Source organism: Schistocerca serialis, chromosome 3 (assembly GCF_023864345.2).
Source record: "Schistocerca serialis cubense isolate TAMUIC-IGC-003099 chromosome 3, iqSchSeri2.2, whole genome shotgun sequence".
In the NCBI taxonomy this organism is placed as follows: Eukaryota; Metazoa; Arthropoda; class Insecta; order Orthoptera; family Acrididae; genus Schistocerca; species Schistocerca serialis.
In genome coordinates this window covers 153,023,738-153,047,798 of record NC_064640.1, presented here as the reverse complement: position 1 = coordinate 153,047,798, position 24,061 = coordinate 153,023,738, and positions in this window count along the sequence as shown.

Here is a 24,061-nt window from a genome sequence, read left to right as displayed (position 1 = left end):
TCGACTATTCTGTTGTGGAAATAATAGAGATGGGTAGACATCAGAGCTCGCACGGAGAGATATAGGTGTTCGTTTCTTCCGCGTGCTGTTCGAGAGTAGAATAACAGAGAATTATTGTGAAGGTGGTTCGGTGAACCCTCTACCAGGCACTTAAATGTGATTTTCAGAGTATCCATGTAGATGTAGATTGCCAATAACGTGACCTAAGTTTCGCTTTCTTAATCATCAGTTTTCTCAGGCGGAAACCACCATTTGAATCCAGTAAGTCACTTCCTGATTCAATGGCTGAGTTCTCCATAATACGCAAAATCCCTTCATTTTTAAGATCACGAAGACGCGATGATTGAAAACGCTTGTTACAGACACGTAACATATGAGACGGATAGCAACAGCATCACACGAAATACGACTGAGAAGTTACGTTGCAGTGTCCAGGGTGGAAAACTTTCCCACAATGCGTGTATCATCAATCGAGGCAGCTGTTGTTGACCAAATCATGAGAATAGTAATATTATAAAAAAGAAGTTCTGCCCGGAGTCCACTAATCCATCCCGCTGCTTTAGGTATACTTCATGCAGTGTTCATGAAATCGTGAAAATTCAGGATATTGCCACAACTGTCAAGAGCAAAACTACGGAGATGTCACGAAGATTGGTGGAAAGATGGTAAAAGCTGAGTTCGTTATGGTGAAAATGAAAGCTCGAAGATGTCTTTTGACCTCTTTCGGTATTCTGGTGTGAATCATTACGTTTTAATGGTTGCCATTGATTTACTTTTCTGGTGTATGATCAAAAAGCAACTCTATGGTTCTGTTACCACAGCAGAATATCAAGTGGAAATTACATTAGTTAAATTTGCGTTATGTTTTACACGAGACACAACGTGAACTTCAACTCTTCTTAACTAGATAAATATTAACTAGTTTAATGTCCCTAAGAGTTAACTACAGTGTGGTTATAATGAAACTTTCGCTACTTGATAGGGCATCCATGAAAAACGAGAGCTCGTAGGACAATGAAACTTTGTGGAAATATATATATGAACATGTGGAAGAGGAAAAACGAACCATTGAAAGAAACACATTTTAATTACCACACGAGAAAATAACATTTGGTAACTCAGTACCATCTTTTCGTTACAGGTTACATACATTTCTCAGTGTGACGACCACGTACATCCTCAACATTGTGGATCGTGCACGAAACAACGGTGATCATTGAATACTCAGCTGTCTTGAAACAATTCGTGCACTGCTTGACGATCGTATATTGCGTTCAGCATTCTGAGACATGGCTTAAATAACTTCAACAATTTGTGGCCCTATCGAGCATCGGCCTCTCCCAGGAGCAGTTCCCAAATTTCCACTTTATTCGAGCTTGCGAATCACGTGCTTCAGCTCCGGTATGGAAAGACGACCTCTCCATATTCCCTTAATGCGTCGACACTCCTGAAGATAGAGTGAACTCTTGTTGTTGTTTTGATAAAATGACTTTACGAGAAAAGCTCTGCTCACCTTGGCCAGGCCCGTGTTGACTGTTTGCAGCTGTAATACGCACTGACACATGTGAATCAACCCTACGTCTCCGCACCAGCACCGGTGGCTAATGGCAAATCATGACACTAACACTCCTAAGAACGCAAATCCTGCAGCCCTCAGTTGCTAAATCACTCCTATAAAGTTGGTTCCCCATTCGGTAATTAGTTTTCGGTCTACAGTGGCTCAAGTAGTTAAAGCAAAATTAGAATGACCCCGTATTACGTAGCAAATAAAGTTCCTTCAAATGAAACTTCCTGGCAGATTAAAACTGTGTGCCTGACCGAGACTCGAACTCGGGACCTTTGCCTCTCGCGGGCAAGTGCTCTACCATCTGAGCTACCTAAGCACGACTCACGCCCGGTACTCACAGATTTACTTCTGCCAGTATCTCGTCTCCTACCTTCCAAACTTTACAGAAGCTCTCCTGCGAATCTTGCAGAACTAGCACTCCTGAAAGAAAGGATATAGCGGAGACATGGCTTAGCCACGGCCTGGGGGATGTTTCCAGAATGACATTTTCACTCTGCAGCGGAGTGTGCGCTGATATGAAACTTCCTGGCAGATTAAAACTGTGTGACCGACCGAGACTCGAACTCGGGACTTTTGCCTTTCGCGGGCAAGTGATCTACCATCTGAGCTACCGAAGCACGACTCACGCCCGATACTCACAGCTGCGAACCAGGAGAGCTTCTGTAAAGTTTGGAAGGTAGGAGACTAGATACCGGCAGAAGTAAAGCTGTGAGTAGCGCGCGTGAGTCGTGCTTCGGTAGCTCAGATGGTAGAGCACTTGCCCGCGAAAGGCAAAGGTCCCGAGTTCGAGTCTCGGTCGGGCACACAGTTTTAATCTGCCAGGAAGTTTCATATCAGCGCACACTCCGCTGCAGAGTGAAAATCTAATTCCTTCAATATATCCGCGGCTTGAAATTTTAGAGAAGATTGCCTTGGTCTCTCACTACTAACTGTTTAGATTTTGATATGAACCTATGTAAGAACCGTTCAGATCTTAGTATTGAAACTAAGAAAATAATCATAAGGATGAGTATTGGTCCAGCGACATCGATTACATTGTAGCAGAATTAGGAAATAATTCAGCCGTGGCCTCGTTGTAAAGGTTCACGCACAGGAAAACTACGAGTAATTGATACAAATAAGATTATTTTTTGTCCGCTCTTCTCGAATAATTGCTCAGTGTATTAAACACCACGCCACCATTGTTGGTGACAAAAGAGTATAAAGTTTCTACAAGGTGACATTTTTTTACGTTGAGTGATGAACGTTGCTGATTACTTCTTATGGTGTATACGTAGTTTCTTACAACGATAGTAACGGGTGTCACAGCTTAACATGGGAACGATCATACTCTTTCTTTGGGATTTTAGCTGAAGTTTAACTTGCTAATTTGCAGACTGGGCTTTACTTCTTGTGCGTCGGCCTCAATTTAAACTAAGATAGTAGAACTGCGGACTACACGCGAACGCACTGTGTTGAAACTGCCGGACGTGCGCACTGTAGCACGTTGTACTGCCCCGCTGCGTCAGGAGCTGACCCTTGCGCCTTATTCCACACATGGGAGGGTACCAGCTCACGACGGCGTAGAGTGTGTACAGCGCATAGTCGCAGATGCAGACACAGCCCTTTCATTAAAACGCCTGCGCCAAGTTTGCTGGGGAAGACGGAGGTGCGCCAGTGCGTGCAGCGAGGAGCGTGCGACGAGCTCCCTGGACACTTGATTAGCCGGCCCGTGGGCCACACAGATTGCACTCTTAGCTCGGCGCAAACTTTCTCCGCCAGCCATTCCGCTGGTTTCTCTGTCACCAAATTTAAGCTTCTTCTGTCGCGGCAAAAGCCGACGCCACCACCGGCGTCTAGATAGCGCGTGATTTAATTAAAAACTCCTACGGTGTGAATGAAGTAGCTAAATGTCTTCCGCCACGTTCGTGACACAAAAATTTAGGTACTTAAGTAAAACGGTTTCTCCTGTATCCATCGAATGCAGCTGAATGAAACTACATCTACAACAATCTGATGTCTTAAGTAAAAGTAGATGTCAGCAATTGCATACATAGATCTTGCAACCGAAATTTTTTCTCATGTTTGATAACAGATTATACTTCCTTAGATGGTACTAGAAAGCATTTAGTCTTCGACACTATTAACGTAAGACCATCGTAAACGATCAAACGTGTTTGACAAAATCGCTCTTCCCTTGCTACAGATTTGCCACGCAAGCTCGTACACTTTCAAACAATGTTTGTCAGTCTAACCTCACTTTGAAGCAGAAGCTGTTCGTGTTCGTCAGTATTTTGACAGTAGGGAGAATGACCACAAATGCAGACAAAGTAGTCCTGGCATCGGCACTGTGTTTAAAGACAATGAAGAAAACAAGACGCTGGTCTAAGGAATGGCTTAAAATTAGGGATTTACCGATGAATATCTGCTAAAGGAATTATTAGTTTTAGAACCCGATGATTACATCAGCTTTCTTCGAATAGATAATGAAACTTTAAAAAATTTGTTAAGGCCCATCTAGAAGAGCGAACTTGTCCGTCGCTCTTATCAAGCCATTGATGTGTCAAACAAGCCCGTACACGTAAAAATGAAAGCTTGTGAATTTAACCTTACTTTTGAAGCACACGTTTTTCGTGTATGTTGTATTTTGGCACTATAGCGGGAATGGCCACAAATGCAGATAAGCATTTCTAACATCGACTCTACCGCTGTGTTTAAAGAATAAGAAAAATACGCTGTTCCAGGCAATGGTTTTAAATGAAAGAGAAATATACAACTGAGAACCTGTTACTGAAATTGTTACACTCTGAACCTGCCGATTACATCAACTTTCTGTGGATATACAGTCAAATGTGTCATAACTTGTTTAGCGGTGCTTCACCCTCCCTCTAACAAAGAAGACACAAGCATGTGAAAATTTATTCTCTTCTACTTGGCCCTCTAATGACAGTTCATTAAAATACTACAACGAGGGAACATACAGCCACATCGTCCGTGGAAGAACCCGAGAACTATGATTTCTTTTATGTCATTCCACTTCCGCTTGCATGTTCCTGTATATCAAAATATTAATTTTGTTCATAAACTCTCGCTGCTTAATGTATGTCTAAGATAGATGTGATACCTCTACCATTTTGGAATAGGCAGTGCTATTTTTTTTATGCTTGATCGTAATTTCAACAGTTGTGGAAACTCACTACACAGTGAGGTAAATCGTAGTAGAACAATTTTTCACTAAATAAATGCGACGAAACATCAACAGAAGCAACTTCCGCCATCTTGTCAAACTTTCCGTCAATCAGAATTTCTGGCAAACACTTCAAACACGATCTATGCTTGACAAACACGTCAAACAGCACCGTACACCGTCAAATGTTTGGCAACCATAGTTATGTTTGACAAAATTTTTTATCGTTTACGGGGACCTTTATATACCGGGTGTAGAGACATTGTTGTAACCTTCATAACGTTCGTAATAATCCAGTAATGACTTCATGTCCGACATCGGTAAACGGGGAAAAGCGTAACGAATTGAATGAGAAGAGATTCTGAATCCGTTATTGCTGCCGTCGATGCTGTTGCGTGACACAACTTGCAGTCGACGACCATTTACACTTACAAGTCCGCCCCGATAGCTGACTGGGTGCCGGTAGCTCAGCGTGTTCGGTCAGAAAGCTCCGATAGCTGAGTGGGTGCCGGTAGCTCAGCGTGTTCGGCCAGAAAGCTGGCTGGCCTCTGTAATAAAAAAAAAATGAGTGAAAAGATCAACAACGACCCGACTGGGTCTGGTATTTTCTCCGCTCAGGGATTGGGTGTTGTGTCATCTTCACTATCATTCCATCCCCATCCGGCGCGCAGGTCGCAGTGTGGCGTCGAATGTAATAAGACCAGCACCAAGGCGGCCGGACCTGCCCCGTAAGGTACCTCCCGGCCAATGGCACTAAACGCTCATTTCCATTTTTTTTTTACACTTATAAAATGTTGAAAGCAAAACGTATGTACGAAAATTGAAATAAAATGGGCATTTTGTTGAAAAAACATAGTATTGGGTAAAAATACTTCAGACTGTCCCATATGTTTACAGGTTCACTCTGTGTTTCACCAATAATAGTGATGACATGAAGTCCCGCTGAATCAAAAGTCTCTGCGCAGGAAGGAGGGGCTCATAGTTTGATGATTATATTCTGTGCGAGCTACTTGTGATGTAACAATAGTTCTGAAGTATCTGTTGCCTGGAGTTTTCAGATCTTTATTGCAGATGCTACGCTTCGTATGAGTATAGTCATTTAACACGTATCTTTTAGGAATCATAAATCCCCCTGCCCGCCCTATTCTACCTTAGTAACTTGCACCACATTTAGTAAATAATCAATGAAAAACACCATACGTCACTTCATGTACTGAAAACCTACATGGCACACATACTTCGTCACATTGATTTCACTGAACAGCTGAAGTGAAAAGATTGAAACTCGTAACTGCCTTCTGAGCAGTAGGTTTATTCACCCACGAGACAGGTGCAGATAGACAGCGTACTCACAGGCTGGGTAGTTTCACGCGCATCTGAATTCAACTGAATTCCTCAACGTTCATCTACACTCCTGGAAATTGAAATAAGAACACCGTGAATTCATTGTCCCAGGAAGGGGAAACTTTATTGACACATTCCTGGGGTCAGATACATCACATGATCACACTGACAGAACCACAGGCACATAGACACAGGCAACAGAGCATGTACAATGTCGACACTAGTACAGTGTCTATCCACCTTTCGCAGCAATGCAGGCTGCTATTCTCCCATGGAGACGATCGTAGAGATGCTGGATGTAGTCCTGTGGAACGGCTTGCCATGCCATTTCCACCTGGCGCCTCAGTTGGACCAGCGTTCGTGCTGGACGTGCAGACCGCGTGAGACGACGCTTCATCCAGTCCCAAACATGCTCAATGGGGGACAGATCCGGAGATCTTGCTGGCCAGGGTAGTTCACTTACACCTTCTAGAGCACGTTGGGTGGCACGGGATACATGCGGACGTGCATTGTCCTGTTGGAACAGCCAGTTCCCTTGCCGGTCTAGGAATGGTAGAACGATGGGTTCGATGACGGTTTGGATGTACCGTGCACTATTCAGTGTCCCCTCGACGATCACCAGTGGTGTACGGCCAGTGTAGGAGATCGCTCCCCACACCATGATGCCGGGTGTTGGCCCTGTGTGCCTCGGTCGTATGCAGTCCTGATTGTGGCGCTCACCTGCACGGCGCCAAACACGCATACGACCATCATTGGCACCAAGGCAGAAGCGACTCTCATCGCTGAAGATGACACGTCTCCATTCGTCCCTCCATTCACGCCTGTCGCGACACCACTGGAGGCGGGCTGCACGATGTTGGGGCGTGAGCGGAAGACGGCCTAACGGTGTGCGGGACCGTAGCCCAGCTTCATGGAGACGGTTGCGAATGGTCCTCGCCGATACCCCAGGAGCAACAGTGTCCCTAATTTGCTGGGAAGTGGCGGTGCGGTCCCCTACGGCACTGCGTAGGATCCTACGGTCTTGGCGTGCATCCGTGCGTCGCTGCGGTCCGGTCCCAGGTCGACGGGCACGTGCACCTTCCGCCGACCACTGGCGACAACATCGATGTACTGTGGAGACCTCACGCCCCACGTGTTGAGCAATTCGGCGGTACGTCCACCCGGCCTCCCGCATGCCCACTATATGCCCTCGCTCAAACTCCGTCAACTGCACATACGGTTCACGTCCACGCTGTCGCGGCATGCTACCAGTGTTAAAGACTGCGATGGAGCTCCGTATGCCACGGCAAACTGGCTGACACTGACGGCGGCGGTGCACAAATGCTGCGCAGCTAGCGCCATTCGACGGCCAACACCGCGGTTCCTGCTGTGTCCACTGTGCCGTGCGTGTGATCATTGCTTGTACAGCCCTCTCGCAGTGTCAATGTGTTCTTTTCTCCATTTCCAGGAGTGTATAATGAAAAAGGCGACTATGTACTGCCAGAAAAGAATTGGTACAACCCTTTAGAGGTTTCCAACTCACTCAAGATTTATTGTTGCAATAGTGCATATGGAGTACATGAAATAATGACATTTACAGATCAATAGTACAAGTGGTCCTGAGCAGCCAAGTATCGACCCATGCTGAAACAGCCATATTAGTACGCGGTGTAACCTCCACGGGGGGCAATGCAGGGACTGATCCCGGCATCCAGTGAATCGTATAGAGGGTGAAAACTATCCTGGGACACGTTATGCCACACCTGCTCGACCTTTCATGTAGCTTCCAGAACGAGGTTTGCACTCTGCAGCGGAGTGTGCGCTGATATACTGACAGAAGTAAAGCTGTGAGTACCGGGCATGAGCCGTGCTTCGGTAGCTCAGATGGTACAGCACTTGCCCGCGAAAGGCAAAGGTCCCGAGTTCGAGTCTCGGTCGGGCAAACAGTTTTAATCTGCCAGGAAGTTTCATGTAGTTCTTTAAGAGTTGTTGGTTGACGAGTCACACGAATGACTTCTCGTCCCATCATTTCCTGCACGTGCTCGATTGGTGATAAGTCCGGGAACCATGAGGGCGAGCATTATGCTGTTGAAACAACACGTCAGCATCCTGTCTCGAGAACGGCAAAAGAATGGATCTAACACCATTCTGCACGTATGGCTTGGATGGCGTGTACAGGTACAACTGCCCATTCAACACGATACCACAGTTCTTCAAGAGTAGTGACTGACGTATTGTGACGAGCCAGTTGCTCGGCCTCCGTTGACCAGACGTTTTCAATTGGTGAGAGATCTGGAGAATATGCTGGCCAGGGCAGCAGTCGAACATTTTCTGTATCCAGAAAGGCCCGTACAGGACCTATAATATGCAGTCGTGCATCATCCTGCTGAAATGTAGGGTTTCGCAGGGATCGAATGAAGGGTAAAGCCACGGGTCGTAACACATCTGAAATGTAACGTTCACTGTTCAAAGTGCCGTCAATGCGAACAAGAGGTGACTGAGACGTGTAACCAATGGCACCCCATACCATGACGCCAGGTGACACGCCAGTATGACGATGACGAATACACGCTTCCAATGTGCGTTCACCGCGTGTCGCCAAACACGGATGAGACCATCATGATGCTGTAAACAGAACCTGGATTCATCCGAAAAAATTACGTTTTGCCATTCGTGCACCCAGCTTCGTCGTTGAGTACACCATCGCAGGCGCTCCTGTCTGTGATGCAGCGTCAAGGGTAACCGCAGTCATGGTCTCCGAGCTGATAGTCCATGCTGCTGCAAACGTCGTCGAACTGTTCGTGCAGATGGTTGTTGTCTTGCAAACGTCCCCATCTGTTGACTCAGGGATCGAGACGTGGCTGCACGATCCGTTACAGCCATGCGGATAAGATGCCTGTCATCTCGACTGCTAGTGATACGTGGCCGTTGTGATCCAGCACGGCGTTCCGTATTACCCTCGCGAACCCACCGATTCCATATTCTGCTAACAGTCGGAAACGTGATGGTGCGCATTTCTCTTCCTTACACGAGGCATCACAACAACGTTTCACCAGGAAGCGCCGGTCAACTGCTGCTTGTGTATGAGAAATCGGTTGGAAACTTTCCTCATGTCGGCATGTTGTAGGTGTCGCCACCGGCGCCAACCTTGTGTGAATGCTCTGATATGCTAATCATTTGCATATTACAGCATCTTCTTCCTATCGGTTAAATTTCGCGTCTGCAGCAAGTCACCTTCGTGGTGTAGTAATTTTAATGGCCAGTAGTATACATTAGAGCCAAGTTATAGATAGAGAGTCTTAAAAAAAATTAACCCACCAGGGTAGCCGAGGACACTAACGCGCTGCTTCCTGGACTCGGGTAGGCGCACCGGCCCCGGATCGAATCCGCCTGGCGAATTAACGACAAGGGCCGGGGTGCCGGCCGGCCTGGATGTGGTTTTTATGCGGTTTTCCACATCCCGCTAGGTGTATCGGGCTGGTCTCCACGTTGCGCCTCAGTTACACTCGTCGCAGACATTTGAAACACGTCCGCACAATTTCATGATTTACACTAGACGCAGACAGTTGGGGTGGCAACAGGAAGAGCATCCGGCCATCCCTAGCACTAACATTGCCAAATCCGTTGTAACCACGCCGACCCTGCGATCGCTGCGGGACTATGGCGTAAAGCGAAAGAAGGAAAGTCTTTAAAAAAATTAGAGCAAAAGAGGACCATCTGTAACTGTTTCCAGAAAATTTAAATTAATTGGTTTCATCAAAATATTAGTGTACTGAAAAACAAGTCATATGTGCTCTTTGTATATCTAGAAGATAGGGAAAATTCTGTAATGATAGATGTTTAGTGCGTCTCTGAAGACCATGTAACCAGAGGGACTGAGAAGTCAAATTTGAGGGTTTAAAGAGACTAGTGTAATTTTCGTTTACAGTTGACATGGAAAAAAGAGGAGCTCCAACACATCTAAAAGCTGAACACAAAGTCAAAAATATTAAAACAATCACTTTCTCTATAAATCAGTCCCAGAAGCGCGGGCTTATGAGTTGTTACCGTACAAAATTTTCTGGTAACTTTAACAATATACAGATCCCCTCTATTAAACTTTCAGATATTTATGAGAAAGGTCGATGTATTATGGAGGTACCAGTCAGACAGGAAGAAACAGCAGTTTGTGGAAATTTCAATGTAGATTCCTTAAGAGATAGGTAATTCTCCAACTCTTGTGCAACAAAACAGGAGGACACTGACTGATGTCTTCTTTATAGACAATGTTCCGGCTGTAATAATTAATGTGGTCCCAGCTGTTAATCGACTGCCAGATGATGATGCACAGGTAATGGGAAGAAATAATATAGCACATCACAGCCCTGAGGCAGATTCAGAGAGAGAGAGAGAGAGAGAGAGAGAGAGAGAGAGATATGCTGACATCAAATTGAGTTTGCTCCACATCACATTTATGTCAAAATTTTAAAGTTGCATTCCTAAAAATCTTTCCAGAGACTCCATAAAAAACGTGTAAGCCATATGTAATTAAGGGAATTGTAATCTCATCAAAGTGAAACAGGGAAATGTATATACAAGCCTGAATGAGATAAGATCTAAGGTGCATCATTCAAAAGTTTTGTATGACTATAAGGAAAGTCATTAAAATGTCCCTGTGAGAGACAGTGAGAGACAGGACAGCCAGTCAGCATACAAGATACCATTGCAGTTGAACTAAATGACAATGTTCTGCCTGATAATTAAGAAGTTTCACAGTTTATAAATGTAGCAGAAAAAGTAGGATAAAATAGTTCACTTGAAGTAGGAATAGGCTCTATTAAAATGTTACACCAGAAAGCTTTAAGCAATCAAAGTAGCATGAACATCCTTCAGTGAAATTCACAGAAATACAAAAATGCTACAAACCAATGGAATTTCAAACAGAACTTAGAGAAATTTCTCTAACTTAATAAGTAATGCCCTCAGTGATGTATGTAATGGACCACTGCCGGAAGGAATTTATGGAGACAGATTAAATATGTTATTGTTAATTTCCTTTATAAGGAAGATGATAAGAAAAACTTAAACAGTTATCGTCCAATTTCCTCACTGACATATTTTCTTCAAAATAGTCGAAAAATTAATGTACTTAATAGTAAGCTGTCTCACATTTCAGTAATAGGAAGGAAGGAAAGGAAGAAGTTTTTAACTCCCCAGCATAATGGGGTCACTAGATGGGGAGCACAAGCTCGGATTTTATCGAGCATGGAGAAAAACATCTGCCATGCTATTTAAAAGGAATCATTCTAGCATTGACTTGGAGCGATTTAGATGAGTCACAGAAAGCCTAAATCAAGATCGTCCGACTGAGATTAGAACAATCACCCCAAATACAAGTCCAGTGTGCTAACAACAGCGCCATCTCGAGTGTTAATTTAAGTATAATCAATTAAATCAGCAAATCACAGCTAGAATTCGAGGTTGCTTGTTTGTACGAGGATTTGGTTTATACATTCACTCACCTAATATTACAAGTCTTAGATAATAAAATATCGCCAGCTGGTGTATTAGCGATCTTTCCAAGGCACGCGGGTATGTTTGTGTGTGTGTGTGTGTGTGTGTGTGTGTGTGTGTGTGTGTGTGTAGATCATGTTAGATTCGTAGAAAAACTCAAGTTACACGGAATTTATGACTTTACACGCAACTAGTTTGAATCACACTTAATTATCAGAATGCAATAAATTATGTTGAACAGTTTAAAAGTGTTGGAAGGGTAGGAAACTTCAGTGACTCTAGAGAAATCTCAAAGGACGTCCTACAGGTCCAATTTTGACTCTCCAAATACTACTTATATATGCGACTACCTTCTACTTAACATTCAACAAGCATAACTGATGCTTTCTGAAGACGATACTAGTGTTATAATAAACGCCATTAGAGAGAAAGCAACAGAGGAGATAGTTAATAACGTTTTTTTAAAGAATTATTAACTGTTTCTCCGGAAATGAACTCTTCTTAAATTTTGAAGAAACACACTGTGTTTAATTAAGCACTTAAGAATAATACTAAAAATTGATGTAACATATGAACAGGAGTCAGTAAAGAGGGTGGAATGTTCAAAATTGCTAATCTTGGAAACAAACGGATGAATCTCCTGTCTTATTTTGAATATTCCAATCAATAATGTCTTATGGAATAATTTTCTAATGTAACTCACGACTCAGAAAGAATGAATTAAATGCAGAAAGTGGCATGGAGAAAAAATGTGGTGTTCACCAGTGGTCATCATGCAGGTACCTCTTCAAGAAGTTAGGAATGTAACTACACCGTCAGAATGTGTACATGCGATAATGAAATTTGTGATAAATCATCCATCAGAGTTTGAGGGGAAAAGTGACGTCCATATGTGAAACACTAGAGGAAAAAATGAACTTTATAACGCAGCAATGAGTTGCTCAGAAAGAATTTGAGTGTGCAGCAACCAAATATCATGATCATTTGCCTAGTAACATAAAATGGCTGACAAGTAAAACAACAAGTTTTAAATCTAAATTAAAATCGTTTCTCATGGACAACTGCTTATAATTCACAGGCGAATTTCTAACTAATTTTAAGAACAGGTGCATGATTTTGGGTAAAACATTATATTCACTTCAACGTTACCACTTATCATGTATATATATATCCTTTAAACTGACTCGTCCCACATAATTATGATAAAAGAACCGTTCTAATTATCTATGGAACCTATAATTCAACAAGTAACAAACACACCCTGACACTACTTCCGATTACCCATCGTTGGACTGACAGAAGCCATGGTACTAAATCGCCGTCCCCATTTCCGGTTATCGTTAACACCAAACCAATTGGGTCTGCATCTACATTTACACCTACATATATACTCCGCAAGGCACGGTATTGTGCGTGGCGGAGGGTACGTTTTACCAGTACCAGTCATTTTCTTTCCTGTTCCACTCGCAAATAGCATCCCTGAATATGGAAGTTAATAGGAATATAAAAAAAGGGAGGAAGGTTTATCTGTTTAGCAAGAGTAATAGAAGGCAGATTTCAGACTACCTAACAGATCAAAACGAAAATTTCTGTTCCGACACTGACAATGTTGAGTGTTTATGGAAAAAGTTCAAGGCAATCGTAAAATGCGTTTTAGACAGGTACGTGCCGAATAAAACTGTGAGGGACGGGAAAAACCCACCGTGGTACAACAACAAAGTTAGGTAACTACTGCGAAAGCAAAGAGAGCTTCACTCCAAGTTTAAACGCAGCCAAAACCTCTCAGACAAACAGAAGCTAAACGATGTCAAAGTTAGCGTAAGGAGGGCTATGCGTGAAGCGTTCAGTGAATTCGAAAGTAAAATTCTATGTACCGACTTGACAGAAAATCCTAGGATGTTCTGGTCTTACGTTAAATCAGTAAGTGGCTCGAAACAGCATATCCAGACACTACGGGATGATGATGGCATTGAAACAGAGGATGACACGCGTAAAGCTGAAATACTAAACACCTTTTTCCAAAGCTGTTTCACAGAGGAAGACCGCACTGCAATTCCTTCTCTAAATCCTCGCACAAACGAAAAAATGGCTGACATCGAAATAAGTGTCCAAGGAATTGAAAAGCAACTGGAATCACTCAATAGAGGAAAGTCCACTGGGCCTGACGGGATACCAATTCGATTCTACACAGAGTACGCGAAAGAACTTGCCCCCCTTCTAACAGCCGTGTATCGCAAGTCTCTAGAGGAACGGAGGGTTCCAAATGATTGGAAAAGAGCACAGGTAGTCCCAGTCTTCAAGAAGGGTCGTCGAGCAGTTGCGCAAAACTATACACCTATATCTCTGACGTCGATCTCTTGTAGAATTTTAGAACATGTTTTTTGCTCGAGTATCATGTCGTTTCTGGAAACCCAGAATCTACTATGTAGGAATCAACATGGATTCCGGAAACAGCGATCGTGTGAGACCCAACTCGCTTTATTTGTTCATGAGACCCAGAAAATATTAGATACAGGCTCCCAGGTAGATGCTATTTTTCTTGACTTCCGGAAGGCGTTCGATACAGTTCCGCACTGTCATCTGATAAACAAAGTAAGAGCCTACGGATTATCAGACCAGCTATGTGGCTGGATTGAAGAGTTTTTAGCAAACAAAACACAGCATGTTGTTATCAATGGAGAGACGTCTACAGACGTTAAAGTAACCTCTGGCGTGCCACAGGGGAGTGTTATGGGACCATTGCTTTTCACAATATATATAAATGACCTAGTAGATAGTGTCGGAAGTTCCATGCGGCTTTTCGCGGATGATGCTGTAGTATACAGAGAAGTTGCAGCATTAGAAAATTGTAGCGAAATGCAGGAAGATCTGCAGCGGATAGGCACTTGGTACAGGGAGTGGCAACTGACCCTTAACATAGACAAATGTAATGTATTGCGAATACATAGAAAGAAGGATCCTTTATTGTATGATTATATGATAGCGGAACAAACACTGGTAGCAGTTACTTCTGTAAAATATCTGGGAGTATGCGTGCGGAAGGATTTGAAGTGGAATGATCATATAAAATTAATTGTTGGTAAGGCGGGTACCAGGTTGAGATTCATTGGGAGAGTGCTTAGAAAATGTAGTCCATCAACAAAGGAGGTGGCTTACAAAACTCTAGTTCGACCTATACTTGAGTATTGCTCATCAGTGTGGGATCCGTACCAGATCGGTTTGACGGAGGAGATAGAGAAGATCCAAAGAAGAGCGGCGCGTTTCGTCACAGGGTTATTTGGTAACCGTGATAGCGTTACGGAGATGTTTAATAAACTCAAGTGGCAGACTCTGCAAGAGAGGCGCTCTGCATTGCGGTGTAGATTGCTCGCCAGGTTTCGAGAGGGTGCGTTTCTGGATGAGGTATCGAATATATTGCTTCCCCCTACTTATACCTCCCGAGGAGATCACGAATGCAAAATTAGAGAGATTAGAGCGCGCACGGAGGCTTTCAGACAGTCGTTCTTCCCGCGAACCATACGCGACTGGAACAGGAAAGGGAGGTAATGACAGTGGCACGTAAAATGCCCTCCGCCACACACCTTTGGGTGGCTTGCGGAGTATAAATGTAGATGTAGATGTAGAACGAGGGAAAAGCGACTGTGTATATGCCTCCGTAAGTGCCAAAATTTCGCTCATCTTATCTTCGTGGTCCTTAGGCAAAATGTACATTGGCGGCAGTAAAATCGTTCTGCAGTCAGCTTCAAATGCCAGTTCTCTAAACTTTCTCACTAGTGTTTCTGGAAAAGAGTGCACCTTCCCTCCAGGCATTTCCAGTTGAGTTCCCGAAACAACTAGAGGTATGTGCATTAGCCCGTGGATATTCTGAGGCATTTGCGAGTCCCAGCCTGTCTTCAACTCGGAAGAAAAAATTTTAATTATTGTTACTAACATGTTCTTCGATTCAAAAGTATAGTGCTTTGGTAAGTACATTTATGTATATACTTCTGTTTACAGTTGTCCAGTATGGCTTCCGTTCTTGTTTGTAGTCTATGTTTTGCGACTTGACTATTCAATTCAGGTGCACACTGACTTTAAAAAAAATTAGGAGATGAACTGAAATTGTCTCTTGAAAGTTTATGTCCAAAAAAGTAACTGAATTAACTCAGCGCCCCCATCACTGGTCTGCCGATTATGAGTGTGTCGATGTTCCAGTCAGTACCGCTCTGCCAATTGCCCCAGTAAATGGTTGGATTTTTCTTTATAACTTGATTACATTTAAGATTAGCAGCCAACCAATCACTCGTACCATTCGTCCTGATATCCTCAAGTAAAAATAAAGAAATCTTCCAGTCAAATGCATGCAGAAATCTATATAAATAGAGTTCACTACACTCGCTGATTAAAGTGACAAGTTTATGAATTGCCAATACTGAGCGTTATCATGACAAAGCGAGAACTTAAAGAAACCCACGTAATATCTCACGCACTCCAAAGTCTCGCAACAATTTTAATTCTCACTCGTTTGGAATTCAAGCTAAAGTTCCTTCGTCGCGAGCTGGCAAAATTTAGATATCCCGAAAACCACTCGCTGAGGTCGGCGGTGACATTTCAAAGTTCAAAATCTTCCCCTGATGAAAAATCTTCGAAGTACACTGTTCGGAAATGTTTCTAAGTTTTTGCTAGCGACGTAGGTGTAAATCTTATAAATCCACGTTCAGACACTGAAGAAAATTTGAAAACTTCCTTAAAGCGACCCTCTTGCTGCGCGTGCAAAATTCACCACCATGACTTCCTCCGAATACTGCCCAAATCAGACTGTTCGCCTCCTAACGTCACCAAAATCAGTCTGTCAGTGCGAAAATGGCTGCCCGGTGTTTATATCCTCGCACTGTAACATGATCAAAACGTATACTTTATATCTTCCAAAACATATAAAAACTATAAATATATCGCTATACACACGTCTTATACATGGATTCGCATGCTGATTTTCCCATCTTTTCATTACTACCTTCAGTGTTTCATTACATTCCCTAGTTTCCTCGTACATTCTAGTTATACCATGGAAAACGTTATTTGTTGTTTTATTTCCGTTAATAGATATTAACAGTTAGAAGTAAACTTACTCCTACTTCCCTAACTATGTTTATTTTGCAAATGCTGTCGCTACCCCCAACATATTAATTAATCTTACTGCTGAAATTCACTATTTTCCCGCGGAAAACACATCCTGGCTTTTATTTCAAAGCTGGTAATATGTATAACGATTGTGTTTTGATTCTCTTATAGATCTCTACTATACCTATTCATAGACACTTCAATTATAAAAATCGGTAAAGGTGTCGCTCCGTTATTAATTTTTAAAGTTAATACTATTCACAGAAAATATAACATAAAATAAGTTAGAAATTACACATTTTTCTCCTTTTATTTTTGGTGCTGGCTTTCCAGTATCTTATCAGTTTTTTATTGAGATATCTTATATTCAGCATTTTATCTGGTCCCGCTGACCAGTCATGGAGGCTTTTTCCTCCATTCTTGGCCTTCAACAGCCAGCGAACAAGAACTCTGAATTTCTGCTAGTCACCAGGACTTCTCGCGCTTCCAGAACGACCCAATAGCAGGGGGTCAAATAGCTCCGGCACCTGGTGGACCTCCAAAGCTGATGCCGATGTGGGCAACTCAGCGCGGCCCCCACTTGGCTGGCCCGTTACCGTTCCTCTCTTACTCCCAAACCCGCACTCTACGTCCACTTCCATCATTCAGCCCGCGCAGAAGCATCCGCTCTCATAGATTATGGATGCGTTTTTGAGGGCTGTATCGTCTCAGTTTCAAGTGTGGCACATCAGTCACGATCGGAGTGGTACCATACGTAGGAATCGTGCAATGATTTTCAACGGTAAATATTGGTTATACCCTACCGTGAAAGACCGTCGTATGTGAATACGGCAGCACTGTGGGTAGAGGTCAGAGTATCAGAAGACACATCCTGCAAATGTTTCTGTGAAAGATAATGTTGTTGTCCTAGTGTAATTTTGTGGGGTGCCATCAGGTAAGGCTGTATGTAACTTACTATAGTATTTCATGAAACTCTGAGGAACATCTGTATGTCACACACATCTTGTGTCATCACGTGTTGCGGCTCATGAGATTTAACATCCTGTGTGATGTATTGTGACAGGAGGGAAGCCTTTGATCTACCGAGAGACCTACCGCCCATTACAGAACCGACCTTTTGTGTGGCATCAGGACTCATGCTCAGTTTGATTGGACGGAGGTTTCAATGTGTTTTTAGGGGTTGGTTCATCATTTTAGTTCCGCGATCACCCAACCTTCTTACTAACTTCCTCCGAGATATGACTCGATCTCATGGCACTTTTGTTTAGCATTTTCTGTTGTTGTAGCTATCGTTATAACCATACTAACAAGTGTACCCTTCATTCCCCAGTGCGAAAATCTAGGGAAACAATTTTAAATTCATCCGTCCATCTCTCGTGAGATAACATCCTCATACAACCATTCCACTAAAGAATGTTCGTCCTTAAACGGTACAGTGCCTACAAGTTGCCTAAGATTTTCACCTACTTTCTCTTGGCCTGCAAGATCACACTGTCTGTCTCCAATAGAATACGTATGGGACCAGACGGGATGTTAGTATCATTTCGGTGTGAGCAATCAGGATATCGAGAGTCATTTAGCGACAGTGATAAGACAGCTTGTATCAGGAGAGAACTCAGATGCTGCATTATACCCTTTCCAACCGAATCAGGGCATGCATTATGTCCTAAATGGGTGTAACATCGTACTGACAAGGCCCAGCAGCGTTTCCTTGTTTTAAATATCGTTGCTCATGCTATGTGACTTTGTATTCACTGAAATAAAAGCACATAAATTCTCAATTTCAGGATTTATGGACAAAATCTATGTGGGTGTACTAGGGGCATTGTGATTTTCCCAATCTTTTATCATCTCTGCGACCAAAGGAAGAAACATCACCATCTGATTGTTGGTTTCGACTCAGCCATCCAGCTTTCCAAATGTGCATGAACGTCTGAATCACAGTGAGATGAAAGTAGATGAGGTGACGGATTAATGATCGACATTTGGACAACATTGTGTAGGCTACACGTGTCACCAGGGTGGTACTAAATGTGAGGCACCTGAGGGAGCTCAGTTTTAGGGGATATGACATACATTTGACGAACCAAGTGTAATTCAGCTGACAACTAATGAGTGTCACCTGTTTCACGTTGTTATGCTTCCGTGACCATTGTGCGCTACGACGATAGAACGCTGTGTGTCACAGTGAACGAGGATCTTGGCTGTAAGAAAATGAATGTACTGTACGGCTATCGTGGCTAAATTGACGTTAACGCTCAAGCTTCATTGAACCTGTTGCATCTCGCTGATACTAAGCTCGTCTCGATAATGCGATGTTCTCTCTGGCTCGTGGATCGCCAATAGACTCTACGAAATCACACGAACTGACCTCACGATTATGCCCCATAAATGTTCGATGCGATTCATGTCGGGTGATCTGGGTGGCCATACAATTCGCCCAAACTGTCCTGAATATTCTTCAAACCAACTGCGAACACTTGTGGCCCGGTGACATAGTGCATTGTCATCCATAAAAATTCCATAGGTTTTTGAGAACATGAAATCCACGAATGGCTAAATATTGCCTCCAAATAGCCTCTATTCTAAGTAAACACTGAAACATCCCCTTTGAACAATTATACATGACTGTGTTTAAACTGACACACAATATTTTTAGCGCAACGCAATCTGACTTTCAAAAATCCCTACAAAAAATATGGCCCTGACTAACATTAACCTATACCTTTCACAAATCACTTACCTCACAAAAATCTTCGTTACTCGAACTACTGCAATACAGCGAGCGCCACTACTGCCAGCTAAATAAAAGATTCAAACTACGGAAGGCACTAACTACTGATAGGCATAGTTAGCAAATGAAAGATTTTAATAGAGAACAAACAATGTATTTACCTTAATAGTCATAATATATATATAGCAGTTCATGACATCCAGTCTTACAAATTTCAAAACTTCGCCATCTCTCTCCCCACATCCACCACTGCTGGCGGCTCACCTCCAACTGCGCAACGCTACGCGCTGTTAACATGCAGCTGCCCAACACTACAATGGCAGATATTCCAACAACAATGCAAACCAGCCACAGACTGCACACAGCACATCCAGTGATTTCCATACAGAGCACTACGTGGCGTTACCAATATAAAAACCTAAACAGTCTACTTACAACACACCCCACAAAATTATGGGGCCACGAACGGCTTGCACAGTAGCTTGTTGGAAACCTGGATCAATGGCTGCGTGGGGTCGGCGCCACACACGAACCCTACCATCAGCTCTCACAAACTGAAATCTGGACTCATCTGACCATGCCACGGCTTTCCAGTCGTCTATGGTCCAACCGATATGTTCACAGTCCCAAGAGAGGCGCTGCAGGCCATGCCGTGTTGTTAACAAAGGCACTAGAGTCGCTCTTGTGTTGCCATTGCCCATTGACGCCATATTTCGACGCACTGTCTTAATGGATATGTTCGTCGTACGTCACACGTTGATATCTGTGGTTATATCATTCAGTGTTGATTGACTGTTAGCTCTGATAACTCTACGCAAACGCCGCTGCTCTCAGTCGTTAAGTGAAGGCGATCGGCCACTGCGCTGTCCGTAGTGAGAGGTAGTGCCTGAAATTTTGTATTCTCGGCAGACTCTTGGGACTGCGGATCGTGGAACATTATATCCCCTAAAGATTTCCATAGTGGAGTGTCCCTTGCATCTGGCTCCAACTATCAGTCCGCATTCAAAGTCTGTTAATTCCCGTCGTGCGGCCGTAATTACGTCGGAAACATTTTCTGATGAATCACTTAAGGGCAAATGACAACTTCGACAATGCAGTGCCCTTTTATATCCTGTGTACACTGCCATCTGTATATGCGCACATCGCTGTCTCATGACTGTGGTCGCCTCTTTGCGTAGTTCTCTATTATCGATATACTAAAACCTCCTGCAATGGCAAAAGTTATAAATCAAGGGAGTTGAAAATAGACATGAACCAGAACATCTAGTTCATCGTGACTACTCTGCATATATGGCTCTAAAAACGTGTCATCTGAATCCGTGAATGCATAATAGCTTGCATTAAGTAGAAACAACCCAAAAATCAAAATATCATGTGGCAAATTTCCCATGTTGAAGGTAGAAAAGGCTATAAAATTCTCTCATTTTGTAAAAATCATCAAAAAAATAAGTGAATAATAGTAATACTATTTTCAACGCTGACTGTAACAGTGGAAGGTGAAGAAACACATAAAGCTATAGGTGTCATCGTAGAGGTTCTCATGTCTCAGAAGCTCTCACACGAAACGGCTTCAACTAATAATGCTGAAAACAGTAGATAACATATCACAAACCATTTCATCTTACCTTCAGCAGTGAAAGATGATTATGAATATAAATTCTTAAGCCTAACATAGATTTGAAGTGCATCACTATGAATTGTTCGGTGGGAGGTATATACCCTTGGCTTTTTCATACCTTTCTGCTTAGTTACGCATTCAGTTATGGTGCATTGGCTGTTTGCGAGCTAACATCCCAAAGATGTTTGGGCTCACATTCGGTTCCTCTTCGTCGAAATGTCTTGGCTCAAACTCGTCAAAGGACGGAATTGCATTACACGCCCTAAATTAGACACTTGTGACCCATTGGTTAAACTGTATGGCTGATGGCAAGTTTGCGAAATACAAAGTTAACATAACATACAATAACAGTTGTAATAATATTGGGAACTAAATTAACGACTCATAAACGATGTAGGCCACACAGTTGCGATTTGGTTAGAATAATGTTTATTCAGAAAGCAAACTAATAGCGAAAGTGGCCATATTTAGAGTTACTGTTACACTCGAGCGCATATCCATTTGACACAGTTCGATCATTCACAATCTCATCGCGAAGTACAAGTTCGATACTCCACCTCGTTAACTATGCGAAAAGTTAGAGTTCACGCCAGGCTCGCGGTTGCTCACCGCTGAGAGACTAAGTCCCGCAATAACACATAATGCGAAATTTTCTAATTCGTTTCACTTCCTAGCTACCTAAAGACCGACCGTCGGCTTCCGTGTCTCCACCAGCAGTGTCCTCTGCCCTTCCCCGGCCGCGTTTTCCGCGCGCCAAATATCCTCGTTCAACTGACTAGGGCAGTTCCCTTTCCTGAAGCCGTCCATCCGATTGGCTACAGCTTATTCTACATTATTTTACGTTTTATCATATTTAAATAACCATAGTTTGACCACTTTCCCATTCTAAATAAAGTAACAATAATATCCCTTATACAATAAACGTTAAATTATTTTACATAAAACGAATACAATATCCTTCTTTGCTTTGAATGCCACGGCCAGTAGCCTTGCTTGCAGCAATGTGCTTACTGATAAATAAATAAAGAACAAAAGTAACTATTATGCACTAAACTTTACAACAAATATTCTATTACCTAATGATACAATAAAGTGTCATGCTGTCATCGTTCAGTGTGTTTTGTGTGGATCTGATGTTTAACTGTAAATACTGATAATTTAAATTTACTATATCTTTCAAGCAAATAAAGATGCAGTATTGGTATTTACAACATTTGTCATTTTAATGATGCTCTTCTATATTAAATGTCGATCGTTAAAATCGATCAAAGCGTTGAGAATTTAGCATTCAGGTCTTTGTTACAAAACCTGTTAATTTCACTTAAACAGTAAATTCTAAACCATTATAGATATGATCTTAGGTCTGCGATATTTAACACTGCTACGTCTCCTCGGCCACAAACGGCTTCTACTGGGTTTCCCTAGGATGTAGGCTCTGGTCTGTCTCACTCGCCCACTACAGCGCTCAGACCTCAATAGACAATAGACGTCTGTAAATTTCCACGTCTCGTGGTGAATCTGGGCCCTTTGCAGCACGCAGTCCTGGACGACTGGGTTTGTTTCACAATTCCTGTAGGCTGACTCTTTCGGCCATATTTTTAAATGAGAACGTAATGTTCATTAACTCACATGTTTCATGTATACTCCGAAGCAGGACCAATTCCACACAAGAACTTATCATTTGCCCTCTCTTCCTTGTACAGTTTCAATAACGTCCGTTTTCGTTACAAATTGCGATGCGCACTGTGCACGGATCTTGCACCTCGGCCACCCTCTCAGCTTGGCACCCCAAGTGGCGCCGTATGTTGCTTGGGCCATAAACCGGCCCTGCTCCGGACAACTTCGCAACCTCTAACCTGTAAGTTCGCGTATTTCACAAGGCGGACAGGCAGGCATAGGTAAGACTGAACTCCCTGACTGAGTATTCGAGAAATCTCACATCCCATAGGCGTAGTACGAAACAGATGTTGAATAGGCTCTGGCAAGACTGAACTCGCTGACTGACTGTTTTGCATGTTATAACAAATCTCACATTCTGTTGGCATAATATAACATGAATACATTATTGCAAAATACGCTTGGGCACTACAGCTTAAAGTGAACTTTACGACGAGTTTTATTACCATGTTAAAACACTTGTGATATCAAAGACAGACAGACATTATAGTGACCACCAGATATTAATTTCTTTACACATCAATGATGCTTGTCAAGTATGACAATGTTCTTCCTATGTCTAAAACATCAGCAAAAACAAGTCAGTAACAAAAAAAGTGCAATGTTTATATCAAACTGGTATCCATATCATTATTCCAAACCTTAAATTAAGTATCTCATTGCGATTATCATTCCTTAACGCGCATGCAACATGTTCTTCACAAATAGTGAAAAATGGACGTCTACTTGTGTGACGTAAAATCGATTTAGTGCTACGTAGAAGTTGAAGATCAGTTTTACTTTAAATACTTTTCCGGAAAACATCAAAAGCGGAAGGAAAGGAGGAGGAGTGAGTTTAACGTTCTGTCGACATAGAGGTCATTAGAGACGGAGCACAAGCTAGGATTGTGGCAAGTATGGGGAAGGCAATCGGCCGTGCCCTTTCAAAGGAACTACATCGGAATTTGCCTGGAGCGATTTACGGATACCACGGGAAATCTAAATCTGGAGGGCCGGACGCCTGTTTCAATCGTCGTCCTGCTGAATGCGAGTTCAGTGTGCTCTGCAAAAACGCGAAATAATGTCAACACCTGCTTTAAACTCCTGTTGCTTGTCAACAGCAACAGGTGGTGGCGTTCATACTTCGTTCTGTGTACCGTGCTTGGTTTAGGACACAAAAGATCCTCGCATTAAGTATATTCCACATCTGTGTTGCTTTTCAAGTGTCACGATGTTGACACTATAGTTACAACTGGTAAGTATAGCAACGTTTGTCGAAAACGTTATTGTACATAACCGCTAGTAATCCTTAGTAATTTGTAATAAAGGCAATACTTTTCATTTAATATGACTGAAGTTCGCTAAGGCTGTGGATACTGCTATAGGAACACCAGAGTAGGTTGC